Genomic DNA, 16,364 nt, shown 5'->3' with positions numbered 1-16,364 from the left:
CTTATTTACCACTGCATTATCAATAAAATCCTCATCTAAAAAATCTTCAACTTCATATATATTCAAAAATCTACACTCAACCATATTAATGTCACAGGATTTGCCGAAGTCTTTATTTTCATTGACCCCCACTAACCTTTGTGGAAAAGGAACCCTCAGTGAAGGTCCTGGGAAAGACTGAACTCCCTTTTTCCCAAATTCCCTTTGAGCTTTTGGAGGAGGTCCAACTTGCTTATCTAATGTTGGTGTGATTAATCGTTGAGGGAAAGGTACTTCTGGCCTTTGGGAACTTCCCAGAGAAATGAAACTGAGTTCTTGTGATCTTCTATTATTCTTCTCCTCAATTCTAAACATGTCGTTCCTCAGAAGTTCTTCATGATTTTTTCCACTTCTCAACCCAACATCATCACACTTTTCATTGGATCTTGACTGTGTAGGAGGGGGATCTTCTTTAAACCATTTTGAAACAATACTATCAAGCTTTTCCCCCAAATGTTTGAACTCCTCACTCTGTGACTTGTGAATTTCAACATTTTTAGGTGGTTGAATTTCATTTTGTTTGACAGGCTCTCTTACATTTATAGCTTGCACTTTTTGAATATCTGAGGGAAATTCCATCCAACTTTTGTTCGACCATTCATGGAGGTTCAATGTCACTTGATCAATTAACGAATAAGCTTCATCTACACTTTTGTCCATAAAAGAACCTCCAGCTGATGAATCCAATAAAGTCTTGTCTGAGAAAGAAATTCCCCCATAGAATATGTGCAAAATCAGTCATTTTTCAAAACCATGATGAGGGCACTGTCTTTGAAGACTCTTGAATCTATCCCATGCTTCAAATAATGATTCTCCATATGCCTGAGAAAAATTTGTTATGCAATTCCTCATATACACCGTTCTACTTGGAGGGAAAAAATGATTCAGAAATTGCTTCTCCAATTGTTCCCAACTTGTGATGCTTTGAGGACAGAGAGAATATAGCCAAGTCCTTGCTTTATCCTTGATACTGAAAGGAAATATCATCAATCGAACTGCATTTGCTGATACTCATTCACATTTCACCAAATCACAAATCTCTAAAAATGTTTCAAGATGCAGATAAGGACTTTCTGATACTTCTCCTCCAAATTTGTGACCTTGTACCATGAAAATTATCTCTGGGTCTAGTTGGAAACTTTCTACTTCAATTTGAGGTTGCACAATGGGAGATAAAAATCTTGCAGAAAAGGGTGTAGAAAAATTTCTCATGGTCCTGCTTGACATATTAGTGCTCATGGATATTCAAGAAGAAAAATAAAATTATCAAGAATCAAAAACAAGAAATAAAATGCAATATGAAAAGCAAGAAAGCAAATGCAGAATTTAAATTGCAAGAAAGAAAGTGCATAATGAAAACAAGAAAGAAAAGATAAAAGAAAAAAGAAAAATGTCTAGAATAATTCATATGCTAAAAATTGCAAGATATGTTTATAAAAGAAAAGAAGAAAGAAACAAGATCAAAAGAGAAAACAGAGAAAAGTTAGATTAGAGTACTAGAAATCAAGAATGCAAAGTTAGAATTAGAATTAGAATTCCAACAAAAAGAGTTGTCAAGAATGTTATTCAAGAAAGGAAAAACTTACGAAAACAGAATTCTAACAATTAGTTATAACTATGCAAATCAAAAGAAAAAAAAAATTATGTTTAGTCTAACTCAATTGATAATTCCTAATGTTATAGCGCAGTCCCCGGCAACGGCGCCAAAAACTTGTTCGCTCTCCGCAAGTGTACGGAAATGTCGCAAGTAATATAAAAGATTATCGTATCCACAGGGACTGGAATAAGCACTAGAAATGTCTCAATGCGAATTAGCTAAACAACTATCCAATCGTTTCAAAAGCAAAGTAAAGGTAAACAAATCTAATATTAGAGATCAACAAACAAGAGTTTAGTGTTTTGGGTTATGATAAAGGGAGATTCTAGGAGTTTCGGTTTCTTTGTAAGATTTCTTGAATATAAATGGTTCACCAATTCTTATTCCTCAATTGCCAAACATGTAGAAAGTTGCCGGTTCCATCTTGCAATAGACAACCGGCTAAGGACTGAGAAATGTATCTAAATAGGATTAATTAGACATGAACCTACGTTGTCCTTACACAGAAGCGCACCTATTACTATGCCTTCCTCGGATATCAACATAGAAGCCCACAACTTATTAATCTATAAAGATACAAGAAGCTAATCATAGAATCCATCCTACTCTCTTGAATATTCCTATTTCCTCTTCAAGATTATCTCTCAAACGTCCTTACACGGGCTTGCACCTGTCACGTGGATCCCTCGGATGATCGAGTGAGAGTTTATCCTTACCAAGTCCATAAGAAATCCAAACAATCAATCAAGAATGAGAATTAAGCACAAACCACCATCAATCATTCAAGATCTAATTGATGCAAGCAAGATAATGTCATTGAAACAAGAAAATGGCAAATCCATAAGAGATTACATCAATCCATCATACAAATACTCCCTTAATCCTAGAATACAAGATCTACTCCATGAATCGAGGAAGAAAACCCGAAAGAATAGAGATTACAAGCACTCCTTGAATCCCCAATCCAAGAAAACAAGAAGAGGGGAAAAGAGAAAACTTATCTACGAAGAAGCCTTGTCTTCGGATCCAATCCTCGCTCCGTAGCCGGAATCGCCAAGAACTCCCCTTGAATCGCCCAGAAATCCTCCCAAGAATGGGAGGAAACCACCAAATCTTGCCTTCTCCCAAAGGGGGAGAGATCCCCTTTCAATTCATGAAGAAGGGTTTAAATAGAGGAGGGAATCGGGCGCCACACGGCCCCGTGACACGGCCGTGTGAGATTCACACGGCCATGTCCAGTTCCCTCTCTGCCAAACCTGCACGGCCGTGTGACTCCACACGGCCAGAACCCTTCTGCTCTCTGGAAATGCTACACGGCCGTGTGGTGCACACGGCCACAGCCTGCTTGGTCTCTGGAAGTCTCACACGGCCGTGTAGATCCACACGGCCATGTAAGGCTTCTGCTCTGGTACGGCCGTGCGAGGTTCACACGGCCATGTCATCTTTCTCTTCTGTTGGTGCCAAACTCCACACGGCCCGAGCTCCATACCAGTGCAGGGCCGTGTGAGGTACACGGCCCGGTGCTTTCTCCCTTCGTCTCCTCCAATGCATGCCCAAAGATGTAGATTCTTCACCAAATCGACTCCTGTGTACCGAAAGGCACAAAAAGCAGATCTCCGAACCAAAAGAGTAAATATGCTAAAAGGAAAGCTGGAAGTATAAAAATGCATAGATCAAGCATGCTCAAAGTATGTAAATGTGCGTAAAAACATGCATAAAAGAGTATATAATCTACGCACATCACCTTTCAAATTAAGCATTTTAGAAGCTTACCTAGCTTTTTAAGCCTTTTCAATATTTCTTCGAATTTAGCTGAGTTACTTTTCAAAGACCAAATAATTTTTGGCAAAGTCATTTTTCAAACTTAATCAAGAATATTAATTTAAAAGTTTCACTTAGCTAAAAGTTTTACAATAATATTACCTCCTAGAAGCTAAGTGTTAAAGCCTTTATCCTTTCTAAACAATTTTGAAAAGTTAAAAACGAGCTAATGCCATTTGATCACTGTTCCTTGTAACTCCCTTGTTTATTTTGATATATGGAAAAGGGGGAGAGTAGGGGAAAATTCGAAATTCAATTCGCAAAATTTAAAAAGAGCTCTTATTAAGGGGGAGCCTTACATCGTTAAAAGTTTTAGCTTAAGTTATGCTTATTTGCTTAAGCTTGTTTATGTTTCTTACTTAAACATTAAAGATCGTTTATGCATCTATTTTACTTAACTTTGAATTTCAGTTGTCATAATAAAAAAGGGGGAGATTGTTGGTGCGGGAAGCATCTGATGATCGAACACAAGTTTTGATAATGGCAAAGGAATCAAAGTTAAGCTTATATGTGATCTAACAAGTCTGATGGAGATTGCAGGCAAGTCCTAAGTGCTCTTAGGTAAAAGTCCTAGATACAGTTAGGCAAGGTGAAAACCCTAGGGGGAGGTAACCCTAGGTGGAGGTAAATCCTAAGGGGGGGTAACCTTAGGTCCTATGGGGTGGTAACCCTAGGTAGAGGAAAATCCTAAGGGGGGGAAACCTTAGGTCCTAGGGAGTGGTAACCCTAGGTGGAGAAAAACCATAGGGGGCGGTAATCCTAGGTCCTAGGGGGTGGTAACCCTAGGCGGAAAGTCCAGTCGGTCTGGAGGACCGGACTGGCATCATGTAATTTCTCCTGAGGGGAGTAGGTGAGGATGTGTTCCTCAGAAGAGGGAACAGTAGGCGTCGGGTCGACTTAGGGTTTCCGATAAAAAATTCGAAGTCAGATCCGGACAGTCTGATGACTGTCAAACTTTATATTTGTGATATTATGTCCTAACTTTGTGTTGCAGGGTATCTTTTAGACTAACGTATCTTGCAGGTACAAAGGTACAACCTTAAGCCACGGATGAACAGTGTCCAAGGCGCCTCCATGGAGCTTGGAGGCTCCTCAGGTGCAAAGGATAGAGCTTTCGCTGCAGAGCTGGAGGTGCCTTGGACTTGTTGGAACCTCAAGGTTATTTTGGTGTGATCAACAAGTTAAGTTAGGACCTGTGTGTTTCTAACCTTGTGTCTAAGTGTGTAGGAGATTATAAGCACAGGTACTCAAGCGGAAGATGCAGCTAGCGAGAAGGACGACACGGAGTGCGTCTGAGGGATGAGATACTGCGGAAGAGTACACCGATAGATGAGAAGCAAGCCTGTGGTGGTTCCGAGGGACGAAAGCCGGAGCGGAAGATTGCTCGGGGAGCAAGAGACGTAGCAAGCTAGAAGGTTGGCACGGGGTGCGACCGAGGGACGAAAACTGCGGATGAGTACGCTGGTGGATGAGAAGGAAACAAGTAGCGATTCCGAGGGACGAGAAGCCGGAGCGGAAGACTGGTCGAGAAGACCGGAAGTTGGGTTCGGGTGAGCCCTTTTCCGGATGGCAGAGATCACCCAAGCGAGCGGATCCGGAGTAGAAGACCCCGACCTAGCCGAACCGAACCAGAGCAGTGGTCCCGGATGAAAAAGTCAACATGGGTTGACTTTACCGGCCCGGGGCGCCCGGAACAGTCCGGGGCACACAGAACCCCTCCGGGCGCCCAGACCTTGAATTCTGACCAGATCACGTCAAACGAGATCTTAACATTGGGGATAAAGTTTTATCCCCCCTAGGGCGCCCGGAACCCTTCCAGGCGCCCCAACCAAGGCTATAAATATAGTCTTGGTCCAAAAGCTTTTCAACGAACTCCAAGTAATCATTTCCAACGCTTGTATGGTTTAGAGTTGTAGTTAAGCTTCTGTTTGTGCACTTCAACGTTGTAAGAGGCTTCTCCGCCTGAAGGAGTTTTTAGTGCTTAATCTTCTTGGATTAACAACCACATCGGTTGTAACCAAGTAAATCTATTGTCTCTTACTTTATGTTTTTAATTTACTGTTCTACTTTATTTATGCAAGTGTTATCTTAAAGAGTTTGAGGAAGGGTTGTTTGCTTTTTATGTTTACAGGACTATCTAAGAACCCCCTCCTAGCCGGCCGCAACGGTCCTACAAGTGGTATCAGAGCCGAGATGCCTTAGAAGGACTAACCGCCGTCTGAAGCAACAAAACGATGGCCGAAGCTAGCGAATATCCACCAGCATTCGAGGGGGAGTTTTCTTCATGGAAGAAACAAATGGAGGTATATCTTAATTCTAATTTTGGTATTTCTTTAATATTGAAATGTGGCTATGAAGAACCAAAGACAATGAATGGAGAAGAACTCGATCTACACCTTTGGAACAAGAAGCAACGTGACGAATCGATGGCAAACAGACGGGCAGAATTTCATCTTCTAACCGTAATATCAAATGAAGATCTAGACAGAATCGGCAAATACAAAAGCATAAAAGAACTTTGGGAAAAGTTCTTAAAGCTCTACGAAGAACCTTTGGAAGCCGACGACTCAATAGACACCGAGCCACCGACAGAACCTACAGCGGAAGTACATCTCGAGAACACAGAAAACCCTTCTTCACTAAGCATTGATGAAGGGGGAGAATCTTCGGAAGAAAACAACTCAACAGGGGGAGAACTAACGACCGACGAGGTAAGTAAGGTATGGCCTCTACCCTCTGAACAATTGGTTCAATTAATCAGAAAATTACCTGAAGATTTTTGCGAATTAAAAATTGAATCATCGAAAGAATTTTTCGGATTAGAAAATCAATTGCCGAACTCTTATTGCAAATTAGAAATATTATCGAAAGAATTTTTTGAATTACAAAATGTTTTGACGAAAGATTCTTCCAAACTAGAAATATTATCGAAAAAGTTTCTTGAATTGCAAAAATTTTTGACGAAAGATTCTTGTGAATTACAAATTATTTTGTTAAAAGAATTTTGCAAATCAGAAATATTGCCAAAAGATTCTTGCAAACTACAAAATATTTTGTCGAATGAATCTTGCAAATTACAAAAATTGTCAAATGAATTTTTACCAATGATTTTGTCAATACAGTGGTGCACAGAGCGGAGGCACCCAGTGTAGTGCCTTGGTGGTGCGCAGAGCGGAGGCACCCAGTGCAGAAAACGGGGCAGTGCAGTGCCTTGGTGGTGCGCAGAGCGGACACACCCAGTGCAGTGCCTTGGTGGTGCGCCAGTACCATTTTTCAAGTTAAACTTGAATCCTTTTTAACTAGTCCTAATTACCCTGTCGGGTAGGTTGGTTAGGGTTACCCTGTCGGGTAGGTTAGTTTTGGAGGTGCCAGCTATTCTAGAGCCTCCCCCTGAATTAATGGCCATTAATTTAATTTTTAGTTCTAGGTTTATGTCTATTTATTTTATAATTATACTTTACTTGGTGATAGTTTAAATTTTGGTGAGTTCTAATATATTTGGATTTTAAATTTTTTGGTTTAGGTTTGTGTTCTGGTTTTTGATTTAGTTTATTTGACTTTACGTAACATATTTTATCTTTAGGGATACAATATTGGTTAGGTCCTATTTGCGTGGTTAAACACGCTTTTGGAACCCAGGCTTTATTCGTTGGTTTATTTTGGGTTATTAATGATTTAAAGGTTTTATTTGAGTTTGACTTATATCCGAGTCCGGTTTTATTGTAATAACCTTTTTGATTATTTAGGATTAAGTGTAAATTTTTTGATCTGGTAGTAAATTTTTCTAACATATTTTTTAAATTATTAATTTCTAATTTTAATGATGAATTCTCCTCCTCAAGTGTTAGATCTTGAGTTAGTTTATTATTTACAACTTGTTCCTTGAGGATTTGATTTTCCTCGAGGAGCAATTTGTTTTCAGTTTCTAATTTAACTAACTTATTATTTAAGCAGGAAATAATTTTTAAAAAATTTCGGTTTAAGGTTAGGAATACCTCTTCGGAACCTTCGGAAACGAGTATGGACTCGTGGCTCGATTCGGGTTCGGACCCGTCTTCCGATTCGTCTTCCGACTCTGATTCGCAGGCCATCAGCGCGAGGTGGCTCTGGTGCTTCTGATCTTCTGCTTCTGATTCTTCCGAGGAGGAGTCATCCCACGTCACTTTGAGGGCCTTCTTTTTGGTCGGCTTCGGTTTGTCGATCTTCAATCTTAGACACTCATTCTTGTAGTGCCCCTTTTTGTTGCATCCGAAGCATGTCACGTTCCTTGAATCGGCTAGCGAACTGATCTTCTGTAGATCTTTCTTGCTGAAGCTTCTCTTCCTCCTGGTGAACATCTTCCTTACCAGGTTCGTCAGGTGTTCTTCATCTTCAGAGCTCTGGTCAGAGTCTTCTTCAGGTTCAGCCTTGTTCTTCTTGGAGGAACGTGCATATAAGGCAATACCTTTCTCGACCCCAACGTTAGTCTGCTCATGTAATTCCAATTCACAAAACAGTTCATCTAATTTAAGCTTTGTTAAATTCTTAGAAATTTTGTAGGCATCCACTATGGATGCCCACAAACTATTACGTGGAAATGTATTTAACGCATACCTGATTAAGTCTCTATTGTCCATCTGGTGGCCTATTGCGTGGAGCCCGTTGAGGATATCCTTGATCCTCGCATGCAGCTGACTTGCTATTTCTCCTTCCTGCATTTTTATATTAAATATTTTATTTAATAATAAATCCCTTTTTGTTACCTTAGCGTCGCTAGTTCCTTCGTGCAGTTCGATCAATTTGTCCCACAGTTCTTTAGCATTCTGGTGCGGTCCTACCCGGTTCAGTTCTTCCCGTATTAGTCTGCATTGCAAAGTGTTGATTGCTTTGTTCTCCGTCAATGCCTTTTTCTTCATGTCCGGAGTCCACTGTTCCGGATCTAGTGGATTCCCGGAGTTGTCGACTGGAGGTCTGTAGGTTTTTGTGACAGTTAGCCAATGGTCGAAGTCAGTCTTGAGGTACACCTCCATTCGCTTTTTCCAGTATGGGAAATCATCCCTGTTTAAAAGAGGAGGTCGCACAGTGCTGAAGCCCTCGATCTGCGACATTTTAATCTACACACAAAAAAAAAAAACAAATAGAGAGGTTCCAAGACATGGTCTTGGATTAGTAGTGCGGGAAGAATTAAATAAAAATAACTAAATTGGTGTTGCACCAATTTAGATTTAATTACGACGAAAGGAGATTTCCATAAAGGTAATAATACCAGTTTGGAATTAAACGAAAAACTGAAATTCGAAAGCAAGAAAAAAATCTAAAAAATATATCACCCCCTTGTCTGATTGGTGGTTGCACCAAATCAGAGCGGTATCGGCTCTGATACCACTTGTTGGATCAAGATCGTTCGATAGAGGGGCGGGTGAATATCGATTATAAAAAAATTCGTCGAGAATACGCAGCGAAAATAGAAAGCAATGCTAACACAGAACCAATTTTACTTGGTTCGGAGCCTGTGTCGACTTCTACTCCAAGGCCCGTACACGTTGACTACTTTCGTTGGGCAATCACTATCAATTCAAAAAATGGAATTACAAATTTAGTACAAGAATTGATAGAAAAGAAAATACCGACAAAATGAAAGGAAATAAATTGAAGAGAGCGCTTTGTCGGAGTGGCTTCGCGGCGTTGCAGGAGCATAGTAGAGCAATCTGAGAGATTTTCGTTGTTGTTTTGAGCTCCGCCTTTGACCCTCCTTATATAGGAGGCTCGGGGCGCCCTGGTGCGACGTGGCAAACCCAACCAGTGAGCTCCACGTGTCTACGCCGCGAATTGGATAATATTTGCCTCCAGGCGCCCGGATCCCATCCGGGCGCCCAGACCTCCTTTCTCCAGAAAATCCTTCTCCTGCAAGACAAGGTTAGTCCGAGGCAAATATATAATGTGTAACTTGTAAAACAAAGTGTTAGCATAGTTTATAAGTTCAACATAAAGATTATGACTTAGATTCCGTCTTTCAGAGACCGGAATCTAGTCACGATCTCGACTTATATCTGAAATGGATCTAAGCCGGATCGACACCTAATGTTCCCTTCCCCGGAACGCGTCATCACAGTCACTCTCTTCCAGTGACTTACCTTTACTCACTTGCCAGACGTCCGGTCAGCCCTTCAACCCGTCTAAACTTCTCGCCAGCTATCCGGTCAGCCCATCGACCTAGCTGGACTTCGTGCCAAGCGTCCGGTCAGCCCGTTGACCCGCTTGGACTTTGTGCCAAATGTCCGGTTAGCCCGTCGACCCATTTGGACTTCGTGCCAAGCGTCCGATCAGTCCATCGATCCGCTTGGACTTCGTGCCAGACATCCGGTCAGCCCATCGACCTGTCTAGACTTCGCCTGCACACTCGGTCAGAGTGTTATATAACGACAAACCTAACTTAACCCAATTTGTCATTCATCAAAATCTGAGTTAGACCGTTAGTACTAACCGCACCAACATAACCAAGGCTTAGGAGCTTGGTTATAGTTGACGAAATAGAGGTGGTTAATCTTTATTAGTTGTCTACTTGTGCCCTAGCGTCAAAAGAGTTCTTATGAGAGTTATGGTGAGGTTTCTCCACCCACATGGAGGTTTGAGCTAGTTAGAATTTGTCGGGGAGTAAGCCACCGACGGATAAGGATCGTCCACCTTACAGACAGTCATGGAGTAGGATCCCTAATCTCCGAACCACGTTAAACAACGTGTTTGTTAGTTAGAGCCCTAGAGCCAATCATTTTTGATGATTGTATGGACTCATGTATATCATATTCTTGTATATTAATAAAGGCATTTGTTTGGTTATTATACTTATTTATATTAGTGCCAAATAGACTAAGTATAATAGCGTCCTTGAGTAGAAGGTTCATACCTATATCAATCGATTAGTTGAATCGATAGTGAGATGATATAGGGAACACTACTCTAAATCATTCCTAGTCGAGTATTAACATTCAGGGACAATGTTAATGCAATAAGACTAGAATGTAGGTCAGTTCGATGACTTGATCTCACAAGTCATGGATATAGAGATATCAAGCTGACACATGGGTATACATTGGAGAATGTATACTGAATGACCTGCCATGAGAAAGTATCATGGATCGTTATATGAGTGTCATATACTTTCTCATGTGGCTATTAGTATGACTATTAGTCCTTGGACCTGAAGTCACCATGGATCCCTACATAAGGAGTTCTGTACTTTGGTTTCGTCAAACGTCACCCGTAACTGGGTGGACTATAAAGGCGATTACTGGGTATGTAACGAATTATGCAGAGGGATGTGAGTGATGTAGATGGGATCTATCCCTCCCATATGACGGGAGCGACATCGCTATTCTTGATAGAGTGAGACCACTAAGTGCATGGCCATGCCCAAATGAGTCAACATTAGATGTTGAGCTCATTTGATCGAGTGAGTCTACTTGGAGTTCAAGATTTAGATTGATTAGAGGATGACACGGTCTATGCCTCACATTGATCAATCTAGATGTCTAGGATAGAAGGACAATGTCATATATTTTGTGAGGAGTCACAATTGGTAGTCACAAGGTGATGTCGGATCTCGACATTCTTGTAACTTGGGTAGTAATGATGTGTTGCTAGATACCGCTCATTACTTATGCTCCTAAATGGGTTTAGGCATTGCCAACGTTACAAGAACCGATAGGGTCACACACTAAGGACAATTAGATGGAGATTTGGTTCATATGATGAACCAAGAGGATTAGATTCATTTGATGAATCATATTGGATTAAGAGTAATCCAAATTGGGCTAATTGAGTTGGACTCAAGTTGATTCATGTATTTAATGAGTCTAATTTAGATTATGACTCATTAAATCAACTTAATTTAATGAATTAGATTCATTATATTAAGTTGGCTTGAATCATATGGTTGGATTAGATCAACCATGAGAGAGATTTGATCAAGTTTGACTTGATTTGAGAGGAAGAGAAAAAGTCATGTTTGACTTGACTTTTTGCCACATCACTAGTGAGTTGGCAAGATGTGGACCAATAGGATTGCTCCACATCATCAATGTGTGTCACCTCATGGAGGTTACAAGCCTCCATAGCATTTAATGTGGTCGGCCCACATTAAATAAGGAGGTTACACTTGTTGCCATGTCATTTAGTGAGGTGGCAAGATGTGGACCAATAGTGTTGATCCACATCATCCTAGAGTGCCACCTCATGGGGGTTACAACTCTTAATGGTCTCCACATTAATTGGAATTAATGTGGGGAGTTACACCTCCAAGATGTGGCCGGCCACTCTAGTGGGGAATGAAAATATTCATTTTTCATTCAAGTGTGATTAAGTCATCTTCTTCCTCTAGAGCTCTCTCTTCTCCCTCTCCTCCTCTCTTGGCCGAACAAGACAAGGTGCTAGCACACCTTTGTTTGGTCTTCTCCATCAAGGATTGTTCGTGTGGATACTTCTAGAGGACCGTACACTTGACGGTCTAGAGATCCGGCACCTTGGACGAGCGGGAACGCGAAGGGCTTCGCTACAAGGGTAATGATCTTAACTTTAGTGTAGATCTAAAGTTTTTACAAACTCGTACAAGAAAAAGGTTTTTCGAAAAGTTTTTTTTACGAATCTTTGCACGAGATCCATGGCTTTGGGTGACTCGGGGTTTTCGCGACGCGGAAAAGCGGTTTTCGCGGCCCGATGAACCCAACAGTGTTAACTGCTTGCATTTCCTTCTCGTCTTTAGTTTAACTTTCTACTTGTTTGTTTGTATTTCCGCTGCGTAGCTAACAATGTAGGAAGAAACAAGTATTTAGGGGTGCTGTCTATCCAACCCCCCTTCTAGCCGGCCGTCCGATCCCCCTACAGGTATCAGAGGAATGAGTTTCTCCTTGATGATGGATTCTTCCTTCATCCATGCTCTCACTGAATAGAGGTACTTTTTTTTTCAATGGGAGGCCTTCTTGCATTGTTTTCTGGGTTCAACTCCATATCTAGTAGTCTCCCATGTGGATGAAACATCCAATCAGTGGTGTGGTACTATTCAAATATTCTTCAGTCATTTAGTACAAGAGTAACATGGTTAGAAGACTTAGAAAAATCAAATGTAAACCTTTCCTCATGAATAACCAGGTCCAACTTATGATTTTTCACGTCAATTATGGGTCTGACTGTAATAAGGAAAGGCCTTCCCAAAATTATTTGAATTTTGGCATCTGATGTGCGTAGATTATATACACTTATTTAGTATGTTTTGACACACATTCACAAATTTTACACATGCTTTGTCTATGCACTTTCATACTCTTAGTCTTATTTTCAGCATAACTACTCCTCTTTGTTCGGAGATCTACTCTTGTGTATTTTTTGTTGACAGGAGTCAAATTTATAGAGGAAACGATGTTCGCGATTGAGATAGTAAATAACTAAAGGAAAACAACAATGGCAATGTGGCCTACATTGCCATGTCAAAGAAGCAAGGAGAAAATGACCTTGGTCAGGTGGTGCACACAAGCCATGTGGCTTCACCAGAGGAGGAGCATGACATGGCCGTGTGAGAGCCACACGGCTGTGTCACCCATCAACATCACTAGAGCAAGGACATGTAGATCCACACGCCCGTGTGACACTTCCAGAGAGCAAGTAGAGATTGGTCGTGTGGTCCACACAGTCATGCAAGATTTCTAGAGACCAAGAATGGCCAAGCCATGTGAGCCACACGACCATAGAGGCTATCTAGAGCCAAAGCAGAACACGGCCGTGTGGATCCACACGACTGTGTCATCCTGGCCGAGTGGAGAATGTAAAAGGCCGTGTGAGAGTCATACGGTCGTGTCACGAGTCGTGTGGTGCCCGTGCCCAAGCTCTATAAAAGGGGGTCATCCGTGATCCGTCGATCTGAGGCCCTCTCCATCTCCACATCGACTCCAGTAGCTAAGGATTGGTTTCGAAGATCACTCATCGACACTAGATAATCTTTTCTATTCTCTTTTCTTCAGATTGGGATTGAAATGCTTGTAATATTCTTATTTTTGGATCTTTACCTTTTTGCTATAGTATAGATCCATTATTCTAGGACTAAGGGTGTATTTGTGGTGTGATTTGATATAAGATCTCATGGATATGCCAATTTCCTATCTAGATGATGTTAACATGTGCTATATATATTTGATCTTGTGTTGATTCATGTGTTTGGACCTAATTACCATGTTTGATTGAATGTTTGTGATTCTTGTGGATCTCGTAGAGGGATGCCCTAGATCGTATGACCGAGGGACGCTCATGACAGGCAGTCCCGCTAACGTACGTCTAGTGTGTCTTCTTGAAAGGTGAAGCAAGTCTCTACAAGGAGCTGGGATGGTTGAATGTACTTAATACCTACATTATTACATGAATTGAGTAGAGATGTCTTTCTATGTTGTATGACCGAGGGATGCTCGTGAAAGGCATTCCTGCTAATGGACTTCATAGGGATCATATCTATTTATTCGGTTGTTGTGTTGATCAAGGTCCCTTGTCGGTTGTCTTCTGTAGGAGAAAACTGACAATTTCCTACAAATCCATGTTAATTGAGGAAATAAATTGGTGAACCATATTACATCAATAAATATCATAATAAAACCAAACTCCTAGAACACTCATAAAACTAAGTTCCTTCATTTACTTTTCTGTTTCTATTTCTAGTTGCTTTACTAGTACATTTACTACCTTTGTCAATTGTTTAGCTAACTCTTGTGAGACATCTCTAGTGCTTATAATAAGTCCCTGTGGGATTAATAATCTTTTATTATTGACGATGAAACTGTGCACTTGCGGTTGCATATCAAGTTTTTGGCGCCGTTGCCGGAGACTGTGCTTATAACATTAGAGATAATCATCTGAGTTAGACTAAACATTCTTTTTTATTCCTATTACTAACTTGTAATTAGTGTTAGAAATTCTATTTTTCTTTTGCAAATTTTATATTGCATTTCCTTATTTCTTCTTTTTGTAACTTTTCTTTCTGCAATTGAAATTTGGCATTTTACATTTTCAGTACTTCAGTTTAGTTTTTATCTTTTAAGTAAAAGAAAAACTTCTGTGATAAAAAATATTTGGAATCTTGTTCTTGTATGAACAGATCTAACTTTGTAGGAGATTTATTACCTTTGGATCCTAAGATTGATAGAACTTTTTATAGAAGGAAAATCTTACAAAGGAATCAAGTAGAACAAGAACATTCAATCATGACAAACAAACCATTGAAGGATTATGCAGCACCGTATGCACAAGGGCTTTGGTCTAGCATCACCAGACCACCCATTGAAGCTAACAATTTTGAGATAAAGCCTGTGATAATTACCATGGTACAATAGAACCAATTGGGAGGCGGACCACATGAAGATCCGAATCAACACCTTGAAGTTTTTTATAAAATTTGTAGTAGAATGAAAATGTATGGTGTTCCAACAGAGGTGATACAAAATGTAAAATACCGAAAAATGGCAAATAACCATAAGGGAATTTTTCGAAATTTTTAGAAATTTTTTTGGGAATTTTTCGAAGCCCATATGGTGTTGCTTAAAGGCATAAAAATTGGGCCCTGGGAAAACCTGTTTAAGTTATCCCATTTTAACGAGGAAATGTTTAATTTTCTTTTTTCTTTTTCTTTTTCTTTTCTTTTTCCTTTCTTTTTTGCCATTTTCGCTCCTCACCCGTGCCTTCCTCCCTCACCCGACGCCGCCAAAGCTCCTTATCTCCCCCAAACCGATGCCATCCTCTCTTCATTTCGTCGATTCCACTTAATCTTCTCCACCGACGGCGCCACTCGCATCGTTCTTTCTTCTCTGCAAACAAGACCAGAGGACGAGGGGAATCTGAGCACTACTTCTCCCCATTTCCATTTCCCCTTTGCTCACACACTGTTCTCTCTCACAGACGAATTGAAGACGACAAGAGACCTTCTGCGACCATCCTCATCGCTTCGCCTGAGGAGCTCGTCGCCGGATCTCGATGGTACCGGCGGAGTCCAAGCCTTCATCCCGACTTTACCGACCCTTTTCTTCCCCGATCGACGCCACTGGAATCGAGCCAGATCTGATCGCCGGCGAGGGTCTTCTACCAAAGGATCAAGATAGGGGCTAGCTTCACCCGAGCCCTCTACCTTGTGGACCCGTGCCCTAGATCATCGACAGCAATCTTCCTCTCCCGAGCTCTGTCGAACTCAAATGTTGGTTGTTCCCTCGCGTTGCCCTCGGTTGCTACGGCCGACATCAGATACCAGCCAACGAGCCGATCCTCTCTCGTGTGGACGACCCGACGTCGACGATCGCTGAGGTTCTACTCACCAACATTGATGATCTATGCCCTATCGGTGAGTGGATGCCCTTGATTGAACCTTCTTTCTAGCTGTGGTCATGTTCTTATTGCGATCCGTTCCCTAGCTGCGATTTTGAAGGTAAGGCATCATGTTTGGTTGGTTGTTGAGATGTTTGTGTGACTAATTTCATGATCCCCCTACTTGTCCGAGTGATGAGGTAGATTCCAGCAGGTGTTGAATCCTGTGGATTTGGAATTTGTGTGCTATGGGGTGTTCTTGGTTCCGATTGCCACTCCATCTAGTAGATCACTTTGTTCCAGCATCAACAACGATCGATTAGTGATGTAAGGTGTAAGAATTGTTGTTCGTGTGTAGATTGGTTGGGTATATGTATTGAATTAGGAATAAATTTGATTACTAGTTGATACATGATTAGGGTGATGTGATTAGGGTTTTACCCTAATTTAGTCTTAGGGATTTTATTTAGCTATTCACATGAATTTAGCTAAATAAAATATATATATATGTTGTTTGATGCAGGACTTTGATTCGAGACGGGCGTCTCGACTTCAGATTGGATTGATACTATCTTCTATTTGAGGCGGGTACCTTGACTGA

At 41.0% G+C, this 16,364-nt stretch overlaps 1 non-coding gene across 1 annotated transcript; it reads left to right on the top strand.

Annotated features, from left to right (window-relative positions):
• The first annotated feature begins 787 nt into the window (after window positions 1-787).
• LOC122007432 lies at window positions 788-893 on the top strand. Its single transcript, XR_006118930.1, has one exon. It is a non-coding gene; the product is annotated as a small nucleolar RNA R71 (small nucleolar RNA).
• The last annotated feature ends 15,471 nt before the right edge of the window (window positions 894-16,364 follow it).

The sequence above is a fragment of the Zingiber officinale genome, chromosome 7B (assembly GCF_018446385.1).
Source record: "Zingiber officinale cultivar Zhangliang chromosome 7B, Zo_v1.1, whole genome shotgun sequence".
NCBI classification, from domain to species: domain Eukaryota; kingdom Viridiplantae; phylum Streptophyta; class Magnoliopsida; order Zingiberales; family Zingiberaceae; genus Zingiber; species Zingiber officinale.
The sequence above is the reverse complement of the archived record's forward strand: the minus strand, read 5'-3'. Positions and strand labels throughout refer to the sequence as shown.